The following is a 25960-nucleotide window of genomic DNA, read 5'->3' as shown; positions in this document are numbered from 1 at the left end:
ACCCAAAAGAAACTGGGGTCAATGGGAATCAGAGAGAAAACTCTCCAATGGTTGGAATCATACCTGGCACATGCAGAAAGATGGTTATGGTTGTTGGAGGTCAGTCATCTCAGCTCCAGGGGGGTCTCTACAGGAGTTTCTCAGGGTAGTGTCCTTAGCCCAACCATCTTCAGTTGCTTCAGTGACCTTTCCTCCATTATAAGGGCCGAGGTGGGGATGTTCAACCGTGACTACACAACGTTCAGCACGATTTGCAAATCCTCAGATACTGAAGTAGTACATGACCAAATGCAGCAAGACTTGGACAATATTGATGCTTGGGCTGACAAATGATTAGTTAAATTCAGGCCACACAATTGCAAAGCTATTTCCAACAAGTCAGAATCTAACCATTGCCTTTCAAGTTCAAAGGTATTACCATTTCTGAATGCCCTATTATCAACATAATTGATACATGGGTTATCATTGACCAAAGATTAAACCAGACTAACCATATAAATAGGAGCTGAAAATGTGTTGCTGGAAAAGCGCAGCAGGTCAGGCAGCATCCAAGGAACAGGAGAATCGACATTTCGGGCATAAGCCCTTCTTCAGGAATGAGGAAAGTGTGTCCAGCAGGCTAAGATAAAAGGTAGGGAGGAGGGGCTTGGGGGAGGGGCGTTGTAATTGCGAAAGGTGGAGGGAGGTTAAGGTGAGGGTGATAGGCCGGAGTGCGGTGGGGGCGGAGAGGTCAGGAAGAAGATTGCAGGTTAGGAAGGCGGTGCTGAGTTCGAGGGATTTGACTGAGACAAGGTGGGGGGAGGGGGGAAATGAGGAAACTGGAGAAATCTGAGTTCATCCCTTGTGGTTGGAGGGTTCCCAGGCAGAAGATGAGGCGCTCTTCCTCCAACCATCGTGTTGCCATGGTCTGGCGATGGAGGAGTCCAAGGACCCGCATGTCCTTGGTGGAGTGGGAGGGGGTGTTAAAGTGTTGGGCTATGGGGTGGTTGGGTTGGTTGGTCCGGGTGTCCCAGAGGTGTTCTCTGAAACGTTCCGCAAGTAGGCGGCCTGTCTCCCCAATATAGGGGAGGCCACATCGGGTGCAGTGGATGCAATAGATGACGTGTGTGGAGGTGCAGGTGAATTTGTGGCGGATATGGAAGTGTTCCTTGGGGCCTCGGAGGGATGTAATGGGGGAGGTGTGTGCGCAAGTTTTGCATTTCTTGCGGTTGCAGGGGAAGGTGCCGGGAGTGGAGGTTGGGTTGGTGGGGGGTGTGGACCTGACGAGGGAGTCACGGAGGGAGTGGTCTTTTCGGAACGCTGATAGGGGAGGGGAGGGAAATATATCCCTGGTTGTGGGGTCCGTTTGGAGGTGGCGGAAATGAAGGGGGATGATACGTTGTACATGGAGATTGGTGGGGTGGTAGGTGAGGACCAGTGGGGTTCTGTCCTGGTGGCGGTTGGAGGGGCGGGGCTCAAGGGCGGAGGAGCGGGAAGTGGAAGGGATGCGGTGGAGGAAATTGCGGTCCTTGAAGGAGGCCATCTGGGTTATACGGTTTTGGAACTGGTCCTCCTGGGAGCAGATGCAGCGGAGAAGAAGGAATTGGGAATATGGGATGGCATTTTTACAGGGGGCAGGATGGGAGGAGGTGTAGTCTAGGTAGCTGTGAGAGTCAGTCGGTTTATAGTAAATGTCCGTGTCGATTCGGTCACCCGAGATAGAAATGGAAAGGTCTAGGAAAGGGAGGGAGGAGTCTGAGACGGTCCAGGTGAATTTGAGGTCGGGGTGGAAGGTGTTGGTAAAGTGGATGAACTGTTCAACCTCCTCTTGGGAGCACAAGGCAGCGCCGATACAGTCATCGATGTAGTGGAGGAAAAGATTGGGGGTGGTGCCAGTGTAGCTGCAGAAGATGGACTGTTCCACATATCCTACAAAGAGGCAGGCATAGCTAGGGTCCATGTGGGTGCCCATGGCTGCTGCTTTGGTTTGGAGGAAGTGGGAGGATTGGAAAGAGAAGCTGTTCAGGGTGATGACCAGTTCAGTCAGTCGAAGGAGGGTGTCGGTGGAAGGGTACTGGTTGGTACGGCGGGAAAGGAAGAAGCGGAGGGCTTTGAGTCCTTCGTGATGGGGGATGTAGGTGTACAGGGACTGGATGTCCATGGTGAAGATAAGGCGTTGGGGACCGGGGAAACGAAAATCATGGAGGAGGTGGAGGGAGTGGGTGGTGTCCCGAACGTAGGTGGGGAGTTCTTGGACTAAGGGGGACAGGACCGTGTCAAGGTATGCAGAGATGAGTTCGGTGGGGCAGGAGCAGGCTGGGACAATGGGTCGGCCGGGGCAGTCAGGTTTGTGGATTTTGGGCAGGAGGTAGAAGCGGGCGGTGCGAGGTTGTGGGACTATGAGGTTGGAGGCGGTGGATGGGAGGTCCCCTGAGGTGATGAGGTTCTGGATGGTCTGGGAGATGATGGTTTGGTGGTGGGAGGTGGGGTCATGGTCAAGGGGGCAGTAGGAGGAGGTGTCTGCGAGCTGGCGTTTAGCCTCAGCGGTATAAAGGTCAGTGCACCAAACTACTACCACGCCTTCCTTGGGGTTGGAATGGAGGGGGTGGAGGGCTGCACGTTCCGAGGGTGAGAGGTTGGAGTGGGTGAGAGGGGTGGAGAGGTTGAGGCGGTTAATGTCGCGGCGGCAGTTGGCTATGAAGAGATCAAGGGTGGGTAAGAGGCCAGCACGGGGTGTCCAGGTGGATGGGGTGTGTTGGAGGCGGTAGAAGGGGTCGTCAGAGCTTGGGCGAGAGTCTTGGTTGAAGAAGTAGGCACGGAGGCGAAGGCGGCGGAAGAATTGTTCGATGTCACGCCGTGTGTTGAACTCGTTAATCTGAGAGCGTAGGGGAATGAAGGTGAGGCCTCTGCTGAGGACTGATCTTTCATCCTCAGAGAGGGGAAGTTCTAGAGGGATGGTGAAAACACGGCAGGGCGGGGAGCTAGGACCTGGTGTGGGGCTGGAGCTGGGTGTGGGGACGGGGACGGAGATCGGCGTGGGGGCGGAGTTGGGTGTGGAACATGATTTTATAAATACAGTAGCAACAATAGCAGGTCAGAAGCTGGGAATTCTGCCACAATTCACAAGAACAGCCTTGTTGAGGAGGCTAATTCACCTCCTTATTCCCCAAATCCTGTCCACCATCTATAACGCACATGTCAGGAACTCCCAGTTGCTTCAATAACACACAAGAAGCTTGACAGCATCCAGGACAAAGCAGCCCATTTGATTGGCACCACATCCACAAACATTCACTCCCTCCACCACTGACACTCAGCAGCTGTGGTTTATAACATTAACAAGATGCACTGGAAGAATTCACTAAGGCTTCTTAAACAGTATGCTCCAAACCCACAACCACCATCGCCTAGAAGGACAAGAGCAGCAGACAAATGAGAAGACCATCACCTGCAAGCTTCCTCCCAAGCTGTTCACTATCTCAACTTTGAAATATATTGCTGCTCCTTCAATGTCACTGGGTCAAAAACCTTGAACTCCCTCCCTAACTGTATCTACAGGACATGGACTGAAGCAGTTAGAGAATCAGAGTCAGAGTCAATCAGCATGAAAACAGACCCATTAGTCCATGCCGACTTTAATCCCAAACTTAACGAATCCCACTTACCTGTGCTTGGCCCATATCCCTCCAAATATTTCCTATTCATGTACTTATCTCAATGTCATTTAAATGTTGTAACTGTATTCACACTCATCACTTCTTCTGGAATTTCGTTCCACACACACAAACCATCCAGTGAAAGTATTGCCCCTCATGTCTTTTTTTTTAAATCTCTCTCCTTTCACCATAAAAAATATGCCCAGGTCTTTAAGTCCCCCAGCCTCGGGGAAAAAATACCTATAATTCATCTTAACAATACCCCTCATGATTTTATAAACCTCTCTAAGGTCACCTCTCAATCTGCTATGCTCCAGTGAAAACAGTCCCACCCTATCCAACCTCTCCTTATAACCCAAACCCTCCATGTCCAGCAACATCCTGGTAAATCTTTCCTGAACTCTCTCCATCTCAATAATATCATTCCTATAACAGGGAGACCAAAACTAGACACAGTACTCTAGAAGAGGCCTCACTAATGTCCTGTACAACCCTAGTTCTAACTTCTATACTCTAAGGTCTCAGCAATGAAGACAAATGTGCTAAACACCTTCCTAACCACCTTATCTATACACAATATAAACTTCAAAAGAATTATGTATTTGAACTCTTCAAGAAGGAGATTACCACCACATTCTCAAGGAGCAGCTAGGGATAGGCCCAGCCAATGATGCTAACAGGCCACACAAAATGAATAAGAATAAATATAAACAAAAATTGCAGAGCTTTGGGGTGTCCACATCAATGAATTGTAAAAGGTTAGAATGCAAGTACAGCAACTATTTGGGAAAGCTATTAGAATGGTATCATTTGTCATTAATGGTATCATTTTGCCTGCAAAAAAGACCCTAAACTTCCAGCTGCCTGCCACTTCTACACCCCACCTTGTTCCCTGGCCAACATCTCTGTCTTAGACTTGCTGCAGTGCTCCAGCCAAGCTCAGTGCAAGTTGGAAGAACAGCACTTCATCATCCACTTGGGGACCCTGCAGCCTTCTGGACTCAATATCAAATTCAATAACTTGAGGAGTTGAGCTCTCCCATGTCCCTACTGCAACTCCCACACATCAGACCTTGTTGTCACTTAGTTTGCTATTACACGCAACCCATTGCTAGCCATTAACAGTCCCCAATGACAGCTGCCCATTCACTCCTTTGTTTGTCCAGCTGTTCTTTGTCTTTGGGCTCCATCCTCACCTATCGTTTACTTCGTACCTCTACCCTATCGTCTGCATATAAACCGACAATTTTCCTAGCCACCATCAGTTATGAGGAAGGGTCACTTGACCTGAAACATTAACTTTGATTTCTCTCCACAGATGATGCCAGAGCTTTTCCAGCAATTTTGGTTTTTATTTTTAAACTAGGGGTCACTGTTTAAAAATAAGGGGTTGCCCAAGTAAAACAAATTTATTTCCCCCCCACAGGTTCATTCACATGAAGGTTTGTAACTCTCTTCCTGAAACAAATGGTGTAAACAGAGTCCTTGAATATGTTTAAACACAGAGGTAGATATATTATTAAGTAAAGGGGTGAATGGTTACCAGGATAAGCAGAAATGTGAGGATTTAAGGTTTCAATCAGATCAGGCATGATCTTGTTAAATGCTGAAGCAGGCTCGAGGGGCTGAATGGCCTACTTTTAATTTCTGTTTGAATAATTAGCTGAGTATAAGACAGTTGTAAGTTTGTATCACTAAATCTACATATTTCACAACAAGCAAACCACAAAATAAATTACAAAATCTTTCCAGTCATTCTGGGTTCTGAATACAACAAACTTTAAAAATTCTGACATCTCACCTCTAAGTGCATTAGGTGTCAGGGTATCAGCCAGTGTGCTGTAAATTTAATAAAATATTCAGATCAAGTTAATATTTCCAGTCAATGTACCCATTGTGTAAGTTCACAGCCAAGCCTTATTGTGATAAACATCATGCAGCTAAGACTGCACACAACAAATAATGCATCTTTGTCAATGACCTTTCATTAGAACTGGGAGCTGAATTCAGTGTCTTTAGCCAGTACACAGAGGAGGTTGACGCAGAGAACTAAAGGATAAGGGCAGTGATGGGGTGAAAGGCCAGGCTTATTAAATGATGAAAGGAATAATGTCTGGAAGGTAAAACGTTCTCATGAGGGTCATCACTGATTTAAACTTCAGTAATGTCACCTGACCCTCCCCAAGAGGCTCTCAGGCAGGTCTCTACACTCCACCACAAGACTATGTGGTGAGTCTCCCTAACTCTGAACCAGGAGGTTCACGTTGAAATTCTACTGTTCCAGAGATGCACAGGTTGATTAGAAAACATCTGAACTAATCCCCAGCAATCGTCCACCCCCCATAAACCAGAAATTACCCAAAATGCTCCACATCTTTTTATCAAATTCCATCTGCTTCTATCATTTGCCCATTATCCCTGTCTTCACTATTAATTTCAAAATTGAGATTTGGAACTATCATTTCTGTTTTCAAATTGTCTTTATCCCAGCAGTATCCTCCAGTCCTATGCCAACTCCTCTATATCTTGCCACTAATAAACCCAGTTTTAATGGTTCCCTAGCCTTCAACTGTTTAGGTTTAATCTCTGTCAGTACCTCCTCACCTCTCCACTCCTTTAAAGAGCTCCTCTTGCATGAAGATGTTAATTACCGATCTCATTTTATACTTCAGTATCAAATTCCTTGTTCACCTGAAGCACATTGGTACATTTCATAACATTTTTTTCAGCAATCACACAATCTCCCAGTGTAGAAGCTACGCCCTGAACAGCAAATGCAGCATGTTACTTATAAATATGTCACTACAAACTGAGAAAGTTATTTGGATTTACAATCCTTGGAGGCTGGTTAAACTGAGACAATGGTACAACAAAGTGGTTCTCTTTCCCTTACTGTAAATGACAGACAATAACACACCTCCACTTACTGGATCCTCCCAGTTGAAGATACTTAACGGAGACAAACGGATTATAAAGACAAAACGAAAACCTGAAATAGAGAAATTGCAGCAAGACCTAAATGGTCCCCGGGGTCAGGGTGTATGGAACACTCACCATAGAAATAGCAGGAGGAAAAAGTCCTCGTCCCTTTTCCTACTTCTCAATCGCAAAGAGTTTTCTTTAAAATTTAAGAAACTTTAAGGAACTGGATTTTTTTGGAAGCAGACTGATCCAGGTTTGTCTGGAAGCGGAAGGGCCCAAGTTACTTTGTTGTCAATTTCAGCCCCAGCCACAATGTAACAATTTCCAGCGGAAATCCCGGCCGAATATTGATAGACAGTTCAACAGATCAATAGAGACACAAAGATCTACAATATGGACCAATCATTTTACACTAGGGGTGGGACCTGGCAGGGACCGATTGAAAGATCGTCTTCAGGAAATGCCTGAGAAATATTCCACAAAGATGGGTGTGCGAAACTGCTTTATGACCTCTCCTTGATTCACTTAATTTAACTGTAACCAAATACAATCATTATGCTACTTGACAAGATAACCAGAAGTTCAGGCAGATCCACATGAAAAAGCTGACAAGATATCCCAATTTTTCTATTTGAGTTTAAATCCAACAATATGGAAATTAAAATAACGAAAGAATTGGAAAAATGAGCATTTTTTTTGTAAAATTCCATTGGGTGTGCTGATCCTGAGGTGGGAAACTTGGTGTCTTTAGTCAACTTGGGTTATATGTGACTTCAGATCCACACCAATACGGCTCCCCTTCAAGCTGCAACACAGTTGAAAAGGAACAGCAATATCTTCTCAGTGCAACTGGATACAGGTCATCGGCCTCAAATAACAATTTCAACGACAAACCCATTTTTCTGCAGTCAAAAATGATGAATGCGCAATTGAAGTCCATGATCCTTGGGAAGTAGACGCCAGTGCTCAAAGTGTGGTGGCTGTGGCGGGGCAGCGATGATCGATGTTGTTTTATTACTTCGGATGTTCCTTTCAGAGATCAACATGCAAATGAGATTCAGTCAGTCATCATTTTATCTATTTACTTTATGTTAGTCACCAATTGTCTTTCCAAATTTCTGATTATCAGACAGATAATATTGAGGGCCATATTCAGTCAGTATGATGGTCCTGAAGAAACCATTTCTGACAGTTGCAACTTACTTGTTAATTTAGCTATAAATAAGCCCACCAGAGATCTTCAAGCAAACAGAATCAAAGTACCTCATTCATATGACATGTAGATAGCATACAAATTTACAGGAGTACCTGACAAATTTGCCTGCAAAATTTCCAAAACACCCGAGAAATTTTAATCACTGGGGTAACAATCAGAAAAAGTAAGTAGAATGGACTGAATTAGTGATGAACTGTCCCTGAATCTCACAGGACAAAAGTGAGGACTGCAGATGCTGGAAATCAGAGTCTAGAGTGGTGCTTGAAAAGTACAGCCTGTCGGGCAGCATCCGAGGAACAGGAAAATCGACGTTTCGGGCCTTCAATCTCAGACTGGATCTCTCGCATTTACTAGGTAAAAACAATGACTGCAGATGCTGGAAACCAGATTCTGGATTAGTGGTGCTGGAAGAGCACAGCAGTTCAGGCAGCATCCAAGGAGCTTCGAAATCAACATTTCGGGCAAAAGCCCTTCATCAGGAATAAAGGCAGTGAGCCTGAAGCATGGAGAGATAAGCTAGAGGAGAGTGGGGGTGGGAGAAAGTAGCATAGAGTACAATGGGTGAGTGAGGGAGGGGATGAAGGTGATAGATCAGGGAGGAGAGGGTGGAGTGGATAGGTGGAAAAGGAGATAGGCAGGTAGGACAAGTCATGGGGACAGTGCTGAGCTGGAAGTTTAGAACTAAGGTGAGGTGGGGGAAGGGGAAATGAGGAAACTGTTGAAGTCTACATTGATGCCCTGGGGTTGAAGTGTTCCGAGGCGGAAGATGAGGCGTTCTTCCTCCAGACGTCTGGTGGTGAGGAAGTGGCGATGAAGGAAGCCCAGGATCTCCATGTCCTCAGCAGAGTGGGAGGGGGAGTTGAAATGTTGGGCCACGGAGCGGTGTGGTTGATTGGTGCGGGTGTCTCGGAGATGTTCCCTAAAGCGCTCTGCTAGGAGGCGCCCAGTCTCCCCAATGTAGAGGAGACGTCATTGGGAGAAACGGATACAATAAATGATATTAGTGGATGTGCAAGTAAAACTTTGATGGATGTGGAAGGCTCCTTTAGGGCCTTGGATAGAGGTGAGGGAGGAGGTGTGGGCGCAGGTTTACAGTTCTTGTGGTGGCAGGGGAAAGTGCCAGGATGGGAGGGTGGGTTGTAGGGGGGAGTGGACCTGACCAGGTAGTCATGGAGGGAACGGTCTTTGCGGAAGGCGGAAAGGGGTGGGGAGGGAAATATATCCCTGGTGATGGGGTCTGTTTGGAGGTGGTGGAAATGTCGGCGGATGATTTGGTTTATGCGAAGGTTGGTAGGGCGGAAGGTGAGCACCAGGGGTGTTCTGTCCTTGTTACGGTTGGAGGGGTGGGGTCTGAGAGCGGAGGTGCGGGATGTAGACGAGATGCGTTGGAGGGCATCTTTAACCACGTGGGAAGGGAAATTGTGGTCTCTAAAGAAGGAGGCCATCTGGTGTGTTCTATGGTGGAACTGGTCCTCCTGGGAGCAGATACGGCGGAGGCGGAGGAATTGGGAATACCGGATGGTATTTTTGCAAGAGGTAGGGTGGGAAGGGGTGTAATCCAGGTAGCTGTGGGAGTCGGTGGGTTTGTAAAAAATGTCAGTGTCAAGTCAGTCATCATTACTGGAGATGGAGAGGTCCAGGAAGGGGAGGGAGGTGTCAGAGATGGTCCAGGTAAATTTAAGGTCAGGGTGGAATGTGTTGGTGAAGTTGATGAATTGCTCAACCTCCTCGCGGGAGCACGAGGTGGTGCCAATGCAGTCATCAATGTAGCGGAGGAAGAGGTGGGGAGTGGTGCCGGTGTAATTACGGAAGATCAACTGCTCTACGTAGCCAACAAAGAGACAGGCATAGCTGGGGCCCATACATGTGCCCATGGCTACCCCTTTGGTCTGGAGGAAGTGGGAGGATTCAAAGGAGAAATTGTTACGGGTGAGGACCAGTTCGGCCAAACGAATGAGAGTGTCGGTGGAAGAGTACTGTTGGGGACGTCTGGAGAGGAAAAAAACGGAGGGCTTGGAGGCCCTGGTCATGACGGATGGAGGTGTAGAGGGATTGGATATCCATAGTGAAGATGAGACGTTGGGGGCCGGGGAAACGGAAGTCTTGGTGGAGGTGGAGGGCGTGCGTGGTGCCTCAAACGTATGTGGGGAGTTCCTAGACTAGGGGGGATAGGACAGTGTAGAGGTAGGTAGAGATGAGTTCAGTGGGGTAGGAGCAGGCTGAGACAATGGGTCGGCCAGGGTGGTCAAGCTTGTGGCTCTTGGGAAGGAGGTAGAACCGAGCAGTGCGTGGTTCCCGGACTATGGGGTTGGAAGCTGTGGGTGGGAGATCTCCTGAGGTGATGAGGTTCTGTATGGTCTGGGAGATGATGGTTTGGTGATGGGGGGTGGGGTCATGGCCGAGGGGACAGTAGGAAGAGGTGTCCTCGAGTTGATGTTTGGCTTCAGCGGTGTAGAGGTCAGTGCGCTAGACTACCACTGCGCCCCCTTTATCCGCTGGCTTGATGGAGAGGTTGGGATTGGAGCAGAGGGATTGGAGGGCTGCGCGTTGTGAGGGTGAGAGGTTGGAGTGGGGGAGGGGGGTAGACAGGTTGAGGCGGTTAATGTCCCGGCGGCAGTTGGAAATGAAGAGGTCGAGGGCAGGTAATCGGCCAGCGCGGGGTGTCCAGGTGGATGCAGTGTGTTGGAGGTTGGCGAAGGGGTCCTCGGAAGGTGGGCGGGAATCCTGATTGTGAGAGTAAGCTCGGAGGCAGAGGCGACGGAAGAAGTGTTCGATGTCATGGCGTGTATTAAATTCATTGATGCGTGGACGGAGGGGGATGAAGGTGAGTCCTTTGCTGAGGACTAATGGTTCGTCCTCAGTGAGTGGGAGGTCTGGGGGGATGGTGAAAACTTGGCAGGGCTGGGAGCTGGGATCTGGTGTGGGTGTGGAGCTGGGAGTAGGGGCGGAACCTGTAACTGGAGTGGGTGTGATGGTGGGGGGAATGGGGGTGGTGTCATGAGCCGGGGTAGTGTTCCCCTCGGGGTTCTGGGGAGTGGGGATAGTGAAAGTGGGGTCCATGGGGGGCATGTCAGCAGAATGCAGGTGAGGGGCGCTGGTGGGGGTGGACGTAGTGGTGACCACGGCAGTAGGGGTGGCGGAAGTCACTGAGCATGTGGCATCAGCGATGATGTGAGGGGCGGAAGTGATGTCACGTGTGATGCATGAGGAATTGTGAGGGGTGGAAGTGGTTGTGGGAGTGGCCATGATGGGGGTGGAAGTGACATCATCAATCAGCATGGGGGTGGCAGCTGCATCAGCCGCATGGCTAATGGCGGAATAGGTTCCGAGGCGAGGGGAATCTTCTGGAATGTTTGAGGAGCACTGGTTATGGAGGTGGGTGGATAAAAGTTTGTTGTACTTACAGTTTTTGATGTTTGAGATGGAATTGAATTACTGTTTGTTGAGAGTATGAATTCTCCTGAGGATGTAGTGGGTCCTTTGCAATTCTGAGAGAGTGTGGCCCTCAGCTGAGGCAGGGCTGACTGTAGAGAGGTTAGGTGCCTGCGCATTGCTGCAAGCGTGGAGCGGAGGATCTTGAAGGAGAACTGTTGCTGGTGTTTTTGAATCTGTAGTCTGTACTGTTTGTCCTGTTCGGGTCCGAACTCTGCTGGTTTAAAGCTGGTCCGGAGTCTGTGTGGGATGAGTTGGTTACGGAGGCAGGCACTGAGGAAGCAAATGTGGCTGTAGTAGCGAGTTTGTTTCACGACATGGTTGAAGAGCTTCAGGGCAGAGGAAATGACCTGGGAGTTGCAGTTGGAGAGGGACTCCCTGAGATTCTTGTAGACAGAGGAGGAAAACTTCTTCAAGGCAGGTATCCTTGATGGCCTCCTTCTTTAGAGATTGCAATTTCCCTTCCCACGTGGTTAAAGATGCCCTCCAACGCATCTCGTCTACATCCCGCACCTCCGTCCTCAGACCCCACCCCTCCATCCGTAACAAGGACAGAACGCCCCTGGTGCTCACCTTCCATCCTACCAACCTTCGCACAAACCAAATCATCCGCCAACATTTCCGCCACCTCCAAACAGACCCCACCACCAGAGATATATTTCCCTCCCCACCACTTTCCGCCTTCCGCAAAGACCGTTCCCTCTGTGACTACCTGGTCAGGTCCACTCCCCCCTACAACCCACCCTCCCATCCTGGCACTTTCCCCTGCCACCGCAGGAACTATAAAACCTGCACCCACACCTACTCCCTCACCTCTATCCAAGGCCCTAAAGGAGCCTTCCACATCCATCAAAGTTTTACTTGCACATCCACTAATATCATTTATTGTATCCATTGCTCCCGATGAGGTCTCCTCTATATTGGGGAGACTGGGCGCCTCCTAGCAGAACGCTTTAGGGAACATCTCCGGGACTACCCGCACCAATCAACCACACCGCCCCGTGGCCCAACATTTCAACTCCCCCTCCCAGTCTGCCAAGGACATGGAGGTCCTGGGCCTCCTTCACCGCCGCTCCCTCATCACCAGACCCTTGGAGGAAGAACGCCTCATCTTCCGCCTCGGAGCACTTCAACCCCAGGGCATCAATGTGGACTTCAACAGTTTCCTCACTTCCCCTTCCCCCACCTCACCCTAGTTCTAAACTTCCAGCTCAGCACTGTCCCCATGACTTGTCCGGACTTGTCCGACCTGCCTATCTCCTTTTCCACCTATCCACTCCACCCTCTCCTCCCTGACCTATCACCTTCATCTCCTCCCCCACTCACCCATTGTACTCTATGCTACTCTCTCCCCACCCCCACCCTCCCCTAGCTTATCTCTCCATGCTTCAGGCTCACTGCCTTTATTCCTGATGAAGGGCTTTTGCCCAAAACGTCGATTTCGAAGCTCCTTGGATGCTGCCTGAACTGCTGTGCCCCTCTCGCAATTACTGCTCAGCCTACAGAAATAAAGGTGAAAGAGAAACAGCTTGTGATGACTAAGCTGCATGCAGGGCATCTAAGAAAGTCAAGCCTGCAAATCACTGAAAAACAACAGCCCTGGCTGGTGTCGAAACAGCTTAGAGTCCAAGGTGTGTCATGTGGGGGCGGGGAATACTGTGATTGGGGAACCAATACTGGGGTTTGGATTGGAGAGACCGAGGAGTTGTCTGTTAGGAGTTGTGTTTACTCTGGGATGGACATGCTGCTGTGAAGGGGAACAAGGCAACAAGAGTAATGTGGGGCAGAAATATCCTGGAAGAGGGCTAGAGGGGGAGGCTGTGAAGATGAAGTGCAAGAGATGGGGGAGAAGGCTTTAGGGGAAAAGAGTTGAGAGGTAAACAGCAAATGGGTTGGGGTAGAGGGAGAATGCCATGGAGAGAACAGTTTTAAATCTACCAATAAGGAATACTTAGCCAATTGTAAAATAGGAAAACTTGAAGTCACTGAGGTAGTAAATTTTCGCAAGGTTTGTGAAGTTTGGTAGCTCAGGTTGAGGTTTAGGGTGTAGGTTTGCTCGCTGAGCTGTAGGTTTGATATCCATACGTTTCATTACCTGGCGAGGTAACATCATCAGTGGCATCCAAGGAGGTTACCTAGCCAGGTAATGAAATGTCTAGATATCAAACCTACAGCTCAGCGAGCAAACCTACACCCTAAAGGTAGTAAATTCTTTGGAAATGTATGTGCAATTTCTAGCTTCAGGCTGCACATGCTCAGGAACTATTATTGTGAGAAAAAAGTATAGTGGATGGTATTAATGAACACAGTCAGTCATAAAATATAAATCTGATTTACTAGGATGTTGTCTGGTATGGAGGGAAGGTCTTACGAGGAAAGGCTGAGGGACTTGAGGCTGTTTTCGTTGGGGAGAAGAAGGTTGAAAGGTGACTTAATAGAGACATATAAGATAATCAGAGGGTTAGATAGGGTGGGCAGGGAGAGCCTTTTTCCAAGTATGGTGACGGCGAGCACGAGGGGGCATGGCTTTAAATTGAGGGGTGATAGATATAGGACAGATGTCAGAGGTAGTTTCGTTACTCAGAGAATAGTAAGGGTATGGAATGCTTTGCCTGCAACTGTAGTAGATTCGCCAACTTTAAGTACATTTAAGTCAGCATTGGACAGGCAAATGGACGTATGTGGAATAGTGTAGGTGGGATGGGCTTCAGATTGGTATGACAGGTCGGCGCAACATCGAGAGCCAAAGGGCCTGCACTGTGCTGTAATGTTCTATTTTCTATGAAATGTGAGGTGCAGTAAAAAGGTTAGTAACTACCTGGTTAAAATGCCCCGACTTTGTGGAAGTGCATTCCCTGTGATCTCACCAGTTTGTAGAAGGTTTGTGTCGAATGATGGCTTCTTCCCGTGTAACGTACATCAGTTAATTTAGAAAAAAGGGTTTTGTGGCTACCTTGTGACTATTTTGTGTAAATTTAAGTAATGATGTGCACAAAATTTGTACTTTGTGTGTTGTGGCTTCAGGTTTAATAAATGGTTGATAATTATTGAGGATATTATACAGTCATAAAGATGTACAGCAGAGAAATCGACCCTTCGGTTCAACTTGTCCATGCCAACCAGATATCTTAACCTAATCTAGTCCTATTTGCCAGCATTTGGTCCATATCCCTCCAAACCCTTCCTATTCATATACCCATCCAGATGCCTTTTAAATGTTGCAATTGTACCAGCCTCCACCATTTCCTCTGACAGCTCATTCCATACATGTACCACCCTCTGAATGATATTGATGAATTCTTCTAATTCTGTTTTTATGTGTGTCCAAACATTTTGTATGATAGCATAAATATAGAACACATCTTTGCTATGTGACTGTCTCAGCTAATAAAATAGTTAAAGAGTCTGAGAACACGAAAAAAACCCATCCCCACCCCCTCAAAAATATTTTTAAAATTGAGGAAAATTACCAAAAAAAAAACACTTGACAAAAATGTGAATGCATGGTGCCCTAACCTCACAATGCTGTTAGGGAGAGATTACTAGATTTTGACCTAGTGATGCTAAAAGAAAGACCCCAGTTTTGACTCACTGACTAACACTCTGCATTCAAAGCTTGGCCAAGACGAGTACTACACTTTTGAAGATGCCATCGCTACTTGGAAATGGTAGTATAGTGGTAATGCCACTGAATTAGTAATTCCCAGGATATTCCATACATGAGCACCAACTAGCCACCAAAGGACATGACCAACTATCACTAGTATTCATACACATACATAAAGAGGGACACCAGTTCAACTGGGACGGTACACCCATCCTGGGACAGGCTAAACAAAGACATACACGGAATTCCTAGAGGCCAGGCATTCAAAGTTTGTGAGAAGATTTGTAGCTCGGGTGCTCGTTGTTGTGGTTCTCTTCGCCGAGCTGGGAATTTGTGTTGCAGACGTTTCGTCCCCTGTCTAGGTGACACCCTCAGTGCTTGGGAGCCTTCTGTGAAGCGCTTCTGTGATCTTTCCTCCAGCATTTATAGTGATTTGTATCTGCCGCTTCCGGTTGTCAGTTCCAGCTGTCCGTTGCAGTGGCCAGTATATTGGGTCAGGCCGATGTGCTTATTGATTGAATCTGTGGATGAGTGCCATGCCTCTAGGAATTCCCTGGCTGTTCTCTGTTCTTGAATACATTGTTTAGATGTTCTTCTTCCTCTTTTTGCAGTTCTGGTGTACTGCAGTGTGTTGTGGCCCTTTTGAACAGTGTCTTGATGCAACTTCTTTTGTGTGTGTTGGGGTGGTTGCTTTCGTAGTTTAGGACTTGGTCTGTGTGTGTGGCTTTCCTGTATACCTTTGTGGTGAATTCTCCGTTCGGTGTTCTCTGTACCATCACGTCTAGGAATGGGTGTTGGTTGTCCTTTTCTTCCTCTCTAGTGAATCGGATTCCTGTGAGTGTGGCGTTGATGATCCGGTGTGTGTTCTCTATTTCTGTGTTTTTAATGATTACAAAGGTACCACAAATTCAACCCAAACTCTGGGTCAGATATGTGGATGACACCTTTGTAATCGCCAAAAACGGATACCCGCGCAATTTCATCAACAGATGCCTAAGGGAAAGACAACGGAACGAGGACATGCCGCAACCCAAAGGACTAGCCACACTACCATACATCAAGAGCATTTCCGAACTGACAGCCAGACTACTGCGACCACTAGGACTCATAACAGCACACAAACCAACAGCCACTCTCAGACAACAACTCACCGGGACGAAGGAGCCGATACCCAGCATGAGCAAAACCAATGTAGTGTACAAAATCCCATGCAAGGACTGTACAAAACACTACATAGGACAAACAGGAAGACAGCTAACGATCCGCATCCATGAACACCAACTAGCCACGAAACGACACGACCAGCTATCCTTCGTAGCCACATACTCAGATGACAAGCAACATGAGTTCGACTGGGACAACACTACTATTATAGGACAAGCCAAATAGAGAACAGCCAGGGAATTCCTAGAGGCATGGCACTCATCCACAGATTCAATCAATAAGTACATCGACCTGGACCCAATATACCAACTACTGCAACGGACAGCTGGAACTGACAACCGGAAGCGGCAGAGACAAACCACTATAAATGCCGGAGGAAAGATCACAGAAGCGCTTCACAGGAGGCTCCCAAGCACTGAGGATGTCACCTAGACAGGGGACGAAACATTTGCAACACAAATTCCCAGCTCGGCGAATGGAGCCACAACAACGGCCTGGCATTCAAACCGGAACTCCATTAACAAACACATCAATTTGGACTCCATCGACCAAACTCCCAGAAAAAGAACTGGAAGTGATATCACCAACCATAACATATCAAGACACATAAATAGCAAGCGGGACAGAACATCAGTGCTTCATTGGAGACTCACTGATGATGTTACCTAGCATGGTGAGGAAATGTCTGGGAACAAATCTAGCAGCTCAGTGGGCAAACTTACAACCTGATACTCCGTACAAATTCCTCCACACTTGATTAGCTAACAGTTTTATACAAGATACGCACTGAGGCTAGTAGAAAAACTATTGGAGAAAAATCTGAAGAAGAGAATTAATCTCCTTTTGGTGAGGCTGGTTTGATCAGGGACACACAACATAGCTTTACCAGAGGTGCATCATACCCAACCTGGTGTGCAGATAAGAGTAGTACAGTTAATGTAGTTTCTATGTGTTTCAGAAAAGCCTTTGACAAAGTCCCACATAGGAGACTGATAAAGAAGGTAAAAGCACATGGGATCAAAATTGGCTTTGTGACTTCTTCATTCTTAAAAAAAGGTTAGGGGAGATTTGATTGAGTATATGAAAACCATGACAGGCATGGACAAAGTGATTATAAACCAACTGTTCCCCTTTGTAGAAGGGTCAATAACAAGGGTGCATAACCATAAAGTGAAGGGCAGGAAATTTAGGGGATTTGAGGAGATCTTTCACCCACAACATGGTGGGATTGTGGAATCCACTGTGTGGGATGCCAGTAGAGGCAGGAAATGTCACAACCTTTAAAAATTAAGTCATCATGTTGATGAGCACTTGAAAAGTCATAACGTTCAAGGCTCTAGGTAAAGTGCAAGAAAGTGGGATTAGTGTAGATAGATCGATGAAACCTTGATGGGTCAAAGGGCCTTCTCAGTGCTATATAACTCTAATTCCAAGTTAGGATGATGGGTGGCTTGCAGGGGAAGTTGACAGTTCTTATGTTCCAGTGTAACTGTTGCCTTAGTCTTTCCACATGGTGGACGTTTCAGGTTTGGAAGTTGCTATCTAAGGAATCTTGGTGAGTTGTTGCTGTACATCTTGTAGATGGTACATACTGCAGCCACTGAGCTTTGGAGATGGAGGGAGTGGATGTTTGTGCTCTGACTCTGAGCTGAAACTCTAAGCTGAGAACTCCAGTCATAGCTGTGTTTAGATCACACTGATGTTCATGAATTCTCACATACTGCAGCAGCAATGTTTAACCCACCATCTTTATTGTGTTTTTATCAAGGAATTAATTATTTGAAACTGCCCAGTTAAATAACTTTAATCAGAAATACACACTAGCCATTTACTACGCTTCCCTGTAATGTGACACTTCAGTTTTCTTCGGAGAGAGATAGATGGATACATGGGGAGAGAGACCCATATAAAGGGAGTCAGAGAAGAAGAAATGGAGACTCACAGCAAAAGAGACAGAGTAAGAGAGAGGCAGAGAGTGAAAGAGTGAGAGACAATGACATAGAAAGTAAGAGACAGAGAGAGAGAGAAGGTGACAGAGATCCAGAAAGTGAGAGAAATTGACAGAGAGAGACAGAGTGAGTGAGATAGAGAAAGACAAACACACACAGGGAAAGGGACACTGAGATACAGGTAGAAAGAGAGAAACAGAGAGAGACAAAGAAAAAGACAGCGAGTCAGACAAATATATAGAAAGAGAGATACAGAGAGAAATAAGAAAAACAAAGAAAGACAGAGAAAGGTTCATAAAGTCAGAGGAAGAGAAGGAAAGAGAAAGTGACAGAGAGAGAGAGAGATAGGGATAGGTGGAGAGAGGAAGAGACAGAGGTGTCTAGTCCCTCTGCTGGCCAAACCATTACTTTTATGACCCTTTTGCTCTCCACCTGTGGGGGTCATTTAGACAATGAGGGTTACTTAAGCCATGAGGGCTAGTTAGCCTGTCAGGATCATTTAGACTGTGGGAGTCATTTTCATGTGGGGACAGCTCCTGCAATTTTAGCACAAGCCCAGCAGGCAGGTAACTGCCAATTGGACTGAGTTTGCTGTTGTCATTTCTGATCCCTAGGTCAATTGAGTGTCTTGCTCAGTCATTTCAAAACACAATTGAGAATCCATGCCAAATATTATGAAAATTTTACTAATTATAAAAACACTGTGTTGTTAGGTAGTACTTTGGTTGGAATTGTAAATGTGAGCAAGGTCAAATTGTATAATGCAAGATAACCCACCAGAGGGCAGTGGTGTTCCACATATTGTCCACAGTTCCTGTTTGTGACCAGATGGAGCAGCTAATGCAGTTCAGAGTTCTAACAGTGAATTACTCTGGCATATCTTCTCAGTCTTTTCACATTTCCTCACGGATTTCAACCAGGCACACTGTGACCATCAGGCCGCACCCTTTAGCTTCTTCCCATCAAATGAATACATGGAGAAATTTTTAAAAATATACTTTTATTTTACAAAGTAGGGTTTTTAATATTACAACAAATACAAAACAATACAATTCAAAACAATACAGAAAAAAACGCAAGAAAAAAGTTTAAAAAAGTAAAAAAAACAACCCACCCTTATATACAAATGTATAAATATATATAGAAAAATACAGAATTTAAAAACCCAACTAACTATTAAACTAAATAAATAACAACCAACAACAAGCTAATAAATAGTAATAACTCAACTCAGCCAAACAAGACACTCATACATTCACAATTCCTCATCCCTGGATACTAGACTCGTAAAATACAATTGTTACAGCTACATAAAAGCCCTTGTTAGTGTGGTAGATAAATTTGTGTCCAGATATTCCAAAGAGGGCTGCCATGTCTTTTAGAGAAAGTGGTTCCTGAAGAAGGGCTTGTGCCCGAAATGTCGATTCTCCTGTTCCTTGGATGCTGCTGCGCTTTTCCAGCAACACATTTTCTGCCATGTCTTATAAAAATTCTCAGTTTTGTGGTGTACCATATTTGTGAGAAAATCCAGGAGAATATGCTCCATAACAATCTTCCGCCAACCCGACAGGCCTGGGGGTTTCGGATACCCAAACTAGCAAAATATTCTTTCTTCCGTAAAAAGTGAAGATATTGACACGTTTATTACTTATGTGCATCTGCAGGAAACAGACTGGGCAGGCCCAGAAAAAATGAAATCGAGTCCTTCGCCACCCTTACACCCAAAATCCCCTCCATTGCACCCCCCACAGTGCTCCAGTATGCTTGAAGCCAATAACAAGACCAGAGACAATGGGTAAGAGTGCCCGTACAAACCCTGCACTTGGGACATGTTGAAGATGCCCCTGGTTTAAATTTTGACAAACGACCCAGAGCCAAGTAGACCCTGTGGAGAATCTTTAACTGTAAAGCATGGGTCCTATTGCAAATTGATGTCTTTCTTGCGTTTTCCCAAATATCTTCCCATGCCTCTGAGGAGATTTCAAAGACCTAGCTCTCTCTCCCACACCCTGCAGAGTTGATCGAACTCATCTGAGGGGGCAGCCCCAATTGATGATATAAAGATGGACTTCAGCAAGGCATTTGATAAGGTTCCCCATGGTAGGCTCATTCATAAAGTCAGGAAATATGGGATACAGGGAGATTTGGCTATCTGGATTCAGAATTGGCTGCTGACAGAAGGCAGAGAGTGGTTGTAGGTGGAGAGTATTCTGTGTGGGGGTCAGTGTTGAGTGGGGTCCCGCAGGGCTCTGTTCTTGGGCCTCTGCTCTTTGTAGTTTTTATAAATGACTTGGATGAAGAGGTTGAGGGGTGGGCTAGTAAATTTGCAGATGACACAAAGGTTGGAGGTGTTGTCGATGGTATAGAGGGCTACTGCAGACTGTAGCATGACATAGACAGGATGCAGAGCTGGGCTGAGAAATGATAGATGGAGTTCACCTGGATAAATGCGAAGTGATGCATTTTGGAAGGTCAAACTCGAATGCTGAATATAAGATTAAAGACAGGATTCTTGGCAATGTGAAGGAACAGAGGGATCTGGGTGTGCAAACTTGCCACCCAAGTGGATAGGGTTGTTAAGAAAGCATATGGTGTTTTGGCTTTCATTTAACAGGGGGATTGAGTTTAAGAACCACGAGGTTTTGCTGCAGCTCTACAAGTCTCTGGTGAGACCACACTTGGAATATTGTGTCCAGTTCTGGTCGCCCTACTATAGGAAAGATCCAGAGGCTTTGGAGAGGGTGCAAAGAAGGTTTACCAGGATGCTGCCTGGACTGGAGGGTTTGCCTTATGAAGAAAGGTTGAATAAGCTCTGACTTTTCTCTCTGGAGAGAAGGAGGAAGAGAGGAGACCTGATCGAGGTGTACAAAATAATGAGAGGAATAGATAGAGCCAATAGCCAGAGACCTTTCCCCAGTGCAGGATTGACGGGTACGAGGGGTCATAGTTTTAAGATATTAGGGGAAAGGTATAAAGGAGACGTCAGAGGTAGGTTCTTTATGCAGAGAGTTGTGAATGTATGGAATGCATTGCCAATAGTGTTGTGGAAGCAGAGTCATTAGGGACATTTAAGCGATTGCTGGACAGGCACATGGAGAGCAGTGAGTTAAGGGGTGTGTCGGTTAAGTTACTATATTTTACATTAGGATTAAACATTGACACAACACCGTGGGCCAAAGGGCCTGTTCTGTGCTGTACTTTTCTATGTTCTATATTCTATGTTCTAAACTGCTGACAGAAAGAGCACTCTCCTCTCTATGTCGGATTTATAGGGATCAGTCAGAAATGTAGTTTTTTTAAAATAAAATTCCTAACTTGAAAATAACGAAAGAGGTCCCTGTTAGATAACTTGTATTTCTGTGCTAACTGATCGAAGGGCATCATTGTGTCTCCCTCAAATAAATCCCCCACGCAAGACACACCCATAGCTGCCCAACGTTTGAATCTTTGTTTAAGGATCTGGAACTCCCGTCGTGACCCCCGAACAACAGTCCTTTCTCAATGCCCCCCTATCATCCCTGGTTGAAATCCCGGCATACCCACAAAAGGTGTAAAAGAGGATGTTTTGCCAATATTGCCTTCCCACTGCCGAATTGCCCTCCATGTTTTAATGGTATTTATAACTATGCCAAATAAAGGAGCTGTTCAGTCTCTTGAATGTTTGCTAATTGAAAATCAGGGGGTGCATCCGTATAGCATACAGCAAACTGGGGAGAATATTCATATTAATAAGCACAATCTGACCCAACCATGAGACCGGAAGCGCCTCCCATCTTTGAAGATCTTGTTTAATTTTGTCAAATAATTGAACAAAATTGGCTTTGAACAGCTGATCCAGAACTGGAGTAATGAATATGCCCAAATGTGAGCACCTAAATGGGAATCTATATTCACTCTCAAGACCTTTCATAAGATCACCCTTAGGCACAGCATCTGATTTAGCAAAATTAATCTTGGATCCCGAAATGGTGCCAAATGAGCTGATGCATTGTATCAGGCAAGGCACTGAAACCGCTGGATTTGACAAAAAAAATTAGGACATTGTCTGCATTCAATGAAATCTTATATAATTTTGACCCCACTTCTGGAGCTGATATACTGGGATCCCTACGAATGGCCACCGCCAATGGTTCAATCACCCAATGGTAAAAGGCAATGGTGAAAGGGGACAGCCCTCCCTGCCGGCTGCCCTGAGAAATGTTAAAATTACTTGATCGTGCGCCATTGGTGATCACCGCAGCAAGAGGGCCACTCTAGAGAACCTTTACCCATCTTATAAAGATTTCACCCAAACCAAACTGCTCCAGAGTATTGAAAAGGTTCGGCCACTTAATTCAGTCAAATGCCTTCTCTGCATCTAGACGAATCACCAGTCCTGTATTGACAGTTGTTGACACACTTGAATTACATTAAGCAGTCTCACAACATTATTGGAGGATCTGCGGCCATTTATGAAGCCCGTCTGGTCCACTTTAACAATAGAAGGTAACACAGTCTCCAGCCTTAACGCAAGAGTCTTGGAGAGGATTTTAAAGTCCACATTTAAGAGTGAGATGGGCCTGTACGAAACACAGTCCTCCTGGACCTTCCCTTTTTCTCAGAGATGGTGGGAGACAATCATGGCTGTATGAGTCATTAAACATATTGAGCATCGGGCCTGACAATGTGCTTATAAATTCCTTATAGAATTCACTGGGATGTCCATCAGGACCAGGCGCCTTTCCACTCTGAAGCTGCCTCATAGCTTCCTGTACCTCTTGCTCTGAAAGGGGGGCATTGAGAAAGGACTGTTGTTCGGCGGTCATGCCAGGAGTTCCAGATCCTTAAACAAAGACTCCATTTTGGCCCATCTCTCCTCACAGCCCTCAGATTGGTAGAACTTAGAGTAAAATCTCTGGAATGCCACATTAATCTTTTTGGAGTCACATGTCCAGTTCCCAGACCATTCCCTGATTGCCGTAATGGCTTGAGGGGCATTCATTTTCCTGGGGAGATATGCTAGGTACTTGCCTAGCCTGTCACCACTTCATATAACCTTTGCTTTGCAAAGTTAAGCTCCTTCTTTGCTGTCTGCGTGAGCATGGAATTCAATGCAGACCGCAGCACCGTAATCCTCGGTTGCTTGACCAACGAGGGTCTGTCAAAGTAGGTCTTCTCGGCTGCCTTCAACCGTGCTTCAAGGAGACGTTGCTGCTCACCCTTCTGCCGTTTCCTACTGGCAGAGTAGGAGATGACTAACTGCCTGTCATATGCTTTGGCAGTTTCCCAAAGGACAGATGGACTACTAATCGAGCCTGAGTTAACATCTGGGAACGTCCAAAATTCCCCAGAGAAATACTCTGCAAACTTATTATCCTTGAGGATAAAGGGATCCATTCACCAGTGCCTCGGACCCACTGTAATGTCGTTAACCTTAACCAACAGGTACACTGGAGCGTGATTAGACATGGTAATATTACCAATCGTACAAGATGCCACCATATCCAGGGTTGCCACAGGGGTCAGAAAAAAAATCAATCCTGGTGTGATATCTGTGTGGATTGGAAAAAAACATAAAATTCCTGCCTGTAGGGTGGAGACGCTTCCAGACGTCCACCAACCATAACTCCACACACAGATTCGCTAGTTGTTTAGTTTTTACAGAGGGTTTCGGGGGACCTTTGGGCAATCGTGAGATCCATGAGACAGTTAAAATCTCTCCCTATAATGATATGCCGTGAGTCAAGACTGATTAGTTTAGAAAATGCATCTACCAAAAATTTGAGGTGATGGGCCGAAGGGCAATAAACATTTAAAACATCATATTCTTCCCCATTTATCAAGGCTTTAACACACTCTAGTAACTTAAATGGGAAGTTCCTCCGAACCAATATAGCCATTCCACTTCTTCTGGTATTAAATAATGAAAAGTAAACCCGATCAAAGCCATTCTGTTGTAGTTTCAGATGCTCCCTATCATCCAAATGTGTCTCCTGTAACAAAGCAATATCCACTTTTTCCTTTCTAAGACTCAAAAGTACCTTCTTTTTCTTAATTGGTGAGTAACTTCCCTTGATTATCCAGATACACCATTTAATCAAATCATTAGCCATAACATTCTATAGTGCCATTCAAATTCCAGAGAGGAGGAACTCAAACCACAAATCGCTGAGCCTTAATGCCACATGATCTATCAAACATAAACACTACATAAACAAAAATCACTACATTTAGCATACCTACAAAACTACCAAAGGTTAAAAACAAACAAAAACCAAAGAAAAGCTACATATGAAGTGCCAATAGTGCTGAATAGGGGAACTCACCCCCTGCCCAAAAGGGGCAATTACCCATCCCAAATTGCCATTAGGTAGAATCTAGCCATCCCAACTATTTTCCCTCCTCCTAGTTAGAGCCACACTGCAAACACAAGCAGAAATGAAAGTAAATGCATCATAAGATGGCAATATGAAAAAAGAAAAAAATTTTTTTTAAAGAAATAAAAGGGGTAAATACCCCATCCATCCTTTGGTATAACTTAACTTAGAAATTGAAAGTACACATCTCAATCGCTGTCAAACATAGAGTCATAGAGATGTACAGCACTGAAACAGACCCTTTGATCCAACTCGTTCATGCCGACCAGATATCCCAACCCAATCTAGCCCCACCTGCCAGCACCCGGCCCATATCCCTCCAGACCCTTCCTATTCATATACCCATCTAAATGCCTCTTAAATGTTGCAATTGTACCAGCCTCCACCACTTCCTCTGGCAGCTCATTCCATACATGTACCACCCTCTGCGTGAAAAAGTTGCCCCTTAGGTCTCTTTTATATCTTTCCCCTCTCACCCTAAACCTATGACCTCTAGTTCTGGACTCCCCCACCCCAGGGAAAAGACTTTGCCTATTTACCCTATCCATGCCCCTCATAACTCTGTAAACCTCTGTAAGGTCAACCCTTAGCCTCCGACGCTCCAGGGAAATCAGCCCCAGCCTGTTCAGCCTCTCCCTGTAGATCAAATCCTCCAACCCTAGCAACATCCTTGTAAATCTTTTCTGAACCCTTTCAAGTTTCACAACATCTTTCCGATAGGAAGGAGACCAGAATTGCACGCAATATTCCAACAGTGGCCTAACCAATGTTCTGTACAGCCGCAACATGACCTCCCAACTCCTGATCTTAGAGCCCTCATAAATTTGGGCCTACAGATCCTTCCCCTGTATTCTGGAAGCTTCCACAATTCTCTCCTTATCTCTATAGTGATGAAACTGTATCAGGAGAGGACGAGGATGTTGACCCAAACTTGACCTCTGCGCCGTGACCCGGGGTGCCCTCTCAATCTTCAAGCCTCTCATGCCAGTCTCCAAGTTAAGAATTTTGGAAACCACTTCTCAATAAATTCCGCCAGCCACTCGCCTTCCTTGCCCTCAGGCAGACAGAAAATCTGAATATTTTTTCTCCTGACCCTGTTCTGAAGATCATCCACTTGGTCAAGCAAATTACGGACCTGTGTCTCCAGGGTTTGGATCCTATCCTTAGAGGAACTAGCATCAGCTTCCACCGCTGTGACTCTGTTTTCGACCTCATCCATCCTCTTTTCCATGTCTCCCAGCTGCTGTTCATGCTTCTGCAGCTTGATGGAGATTGGGGCCAGTTTCTCCTCTACCTGCTGACCCAACACCTCGTGAGATTTCACGAGCTCATTCATCAGGGCCTGGTAAGTAATCGAGTCTGAGGATGCTTTGGGCTGGGCTGCAGGCCTGGCCTCGGACAATCCTCCTCCCTTCTTCGGCAACTCTGGATGGCAAGAAACGCAAGTAAGTCAATTTTTCCACTACCCATCTGGAGTCCCAGGATATTGCAATGGTCTGGGATGGGCAGGTTAAAAATTCGTCCCGCTTGTGTTGTGGTGCGGAGCTCTGCAACAAGTTTCTCTCAGATCGCCACCATCTTGGACCCTCTGAGAAATCTGTTTTAACATGAAACCTAAGTCGAGGGGTACTGAATGTACAATGCATCTGGGTCATAGGTAATGTACTGAGCACATGGAA

General features: G+C 46.1%; 2 protein-coding genes across 5 annotated transcripts in view; one reads left to right on the top strand and one right to left on the bottom strand.

The window, feature by feature from the left end:
* The window catches only part of LOC122542641 (GTPase KRas-like), a 35979-nt gene extending 29113 nt beyond the window's left edge, over positions 1 to 6866 (bottom strand). The window contains exon 1 of the mRNA XM_043680636.2: positions 6690 to 6866. The gene's annotated coding sequence lies outside the window, so the exon portion shown is untranslated. The remainder of the gene's footprint in view (positions 1 to 6689) is intronic.
* Positions 6867 to 6979: 113 nt separating this feature from the next.
* The window catches only part of LOC122542420 (galanin peptides-like), a 90009-nt gene continuing 71028 nt past the window's right edge, over positions 6980 to 25960 (top strand). For all 4 annotated transcript variants that reach the window (XM_087978148.1, XM_087978147.1, XM_087978144.1 and 1 more), the window contains exon 1: positions 6980 to 8127. The gene's annotated coding sequence lies outside the window, so the exon portion shown is untranslated. The remainder of the gene's footprint in view (positions 8128 to 25960) is intronic.

This window comes from Chiloscyllium plagiosum, unplaced genomic scaffold (assembly GCF_037043375.1).
Source record: "Chiloscyllium plagiosum isolate Xiang-an unplaced genomic scaffold, Cpla_swu_hap1 HiC_scaffold_33, whole genome shotgun sequence".
NCBI classification, from domain to species: domain Eukaryota; kingdom Metazoa; phylum Chordata; class Chondrichthyes; order Orectolobiformes; family Hemiscylliidae; genus Chiloscyllium; species Chiloscyllium plagiosum.
The sequence above is the reverse complement of the archived record's forward strand: the minus strand, read 5'-3'. Positions and strand labels throughout refer to the sequence as shown.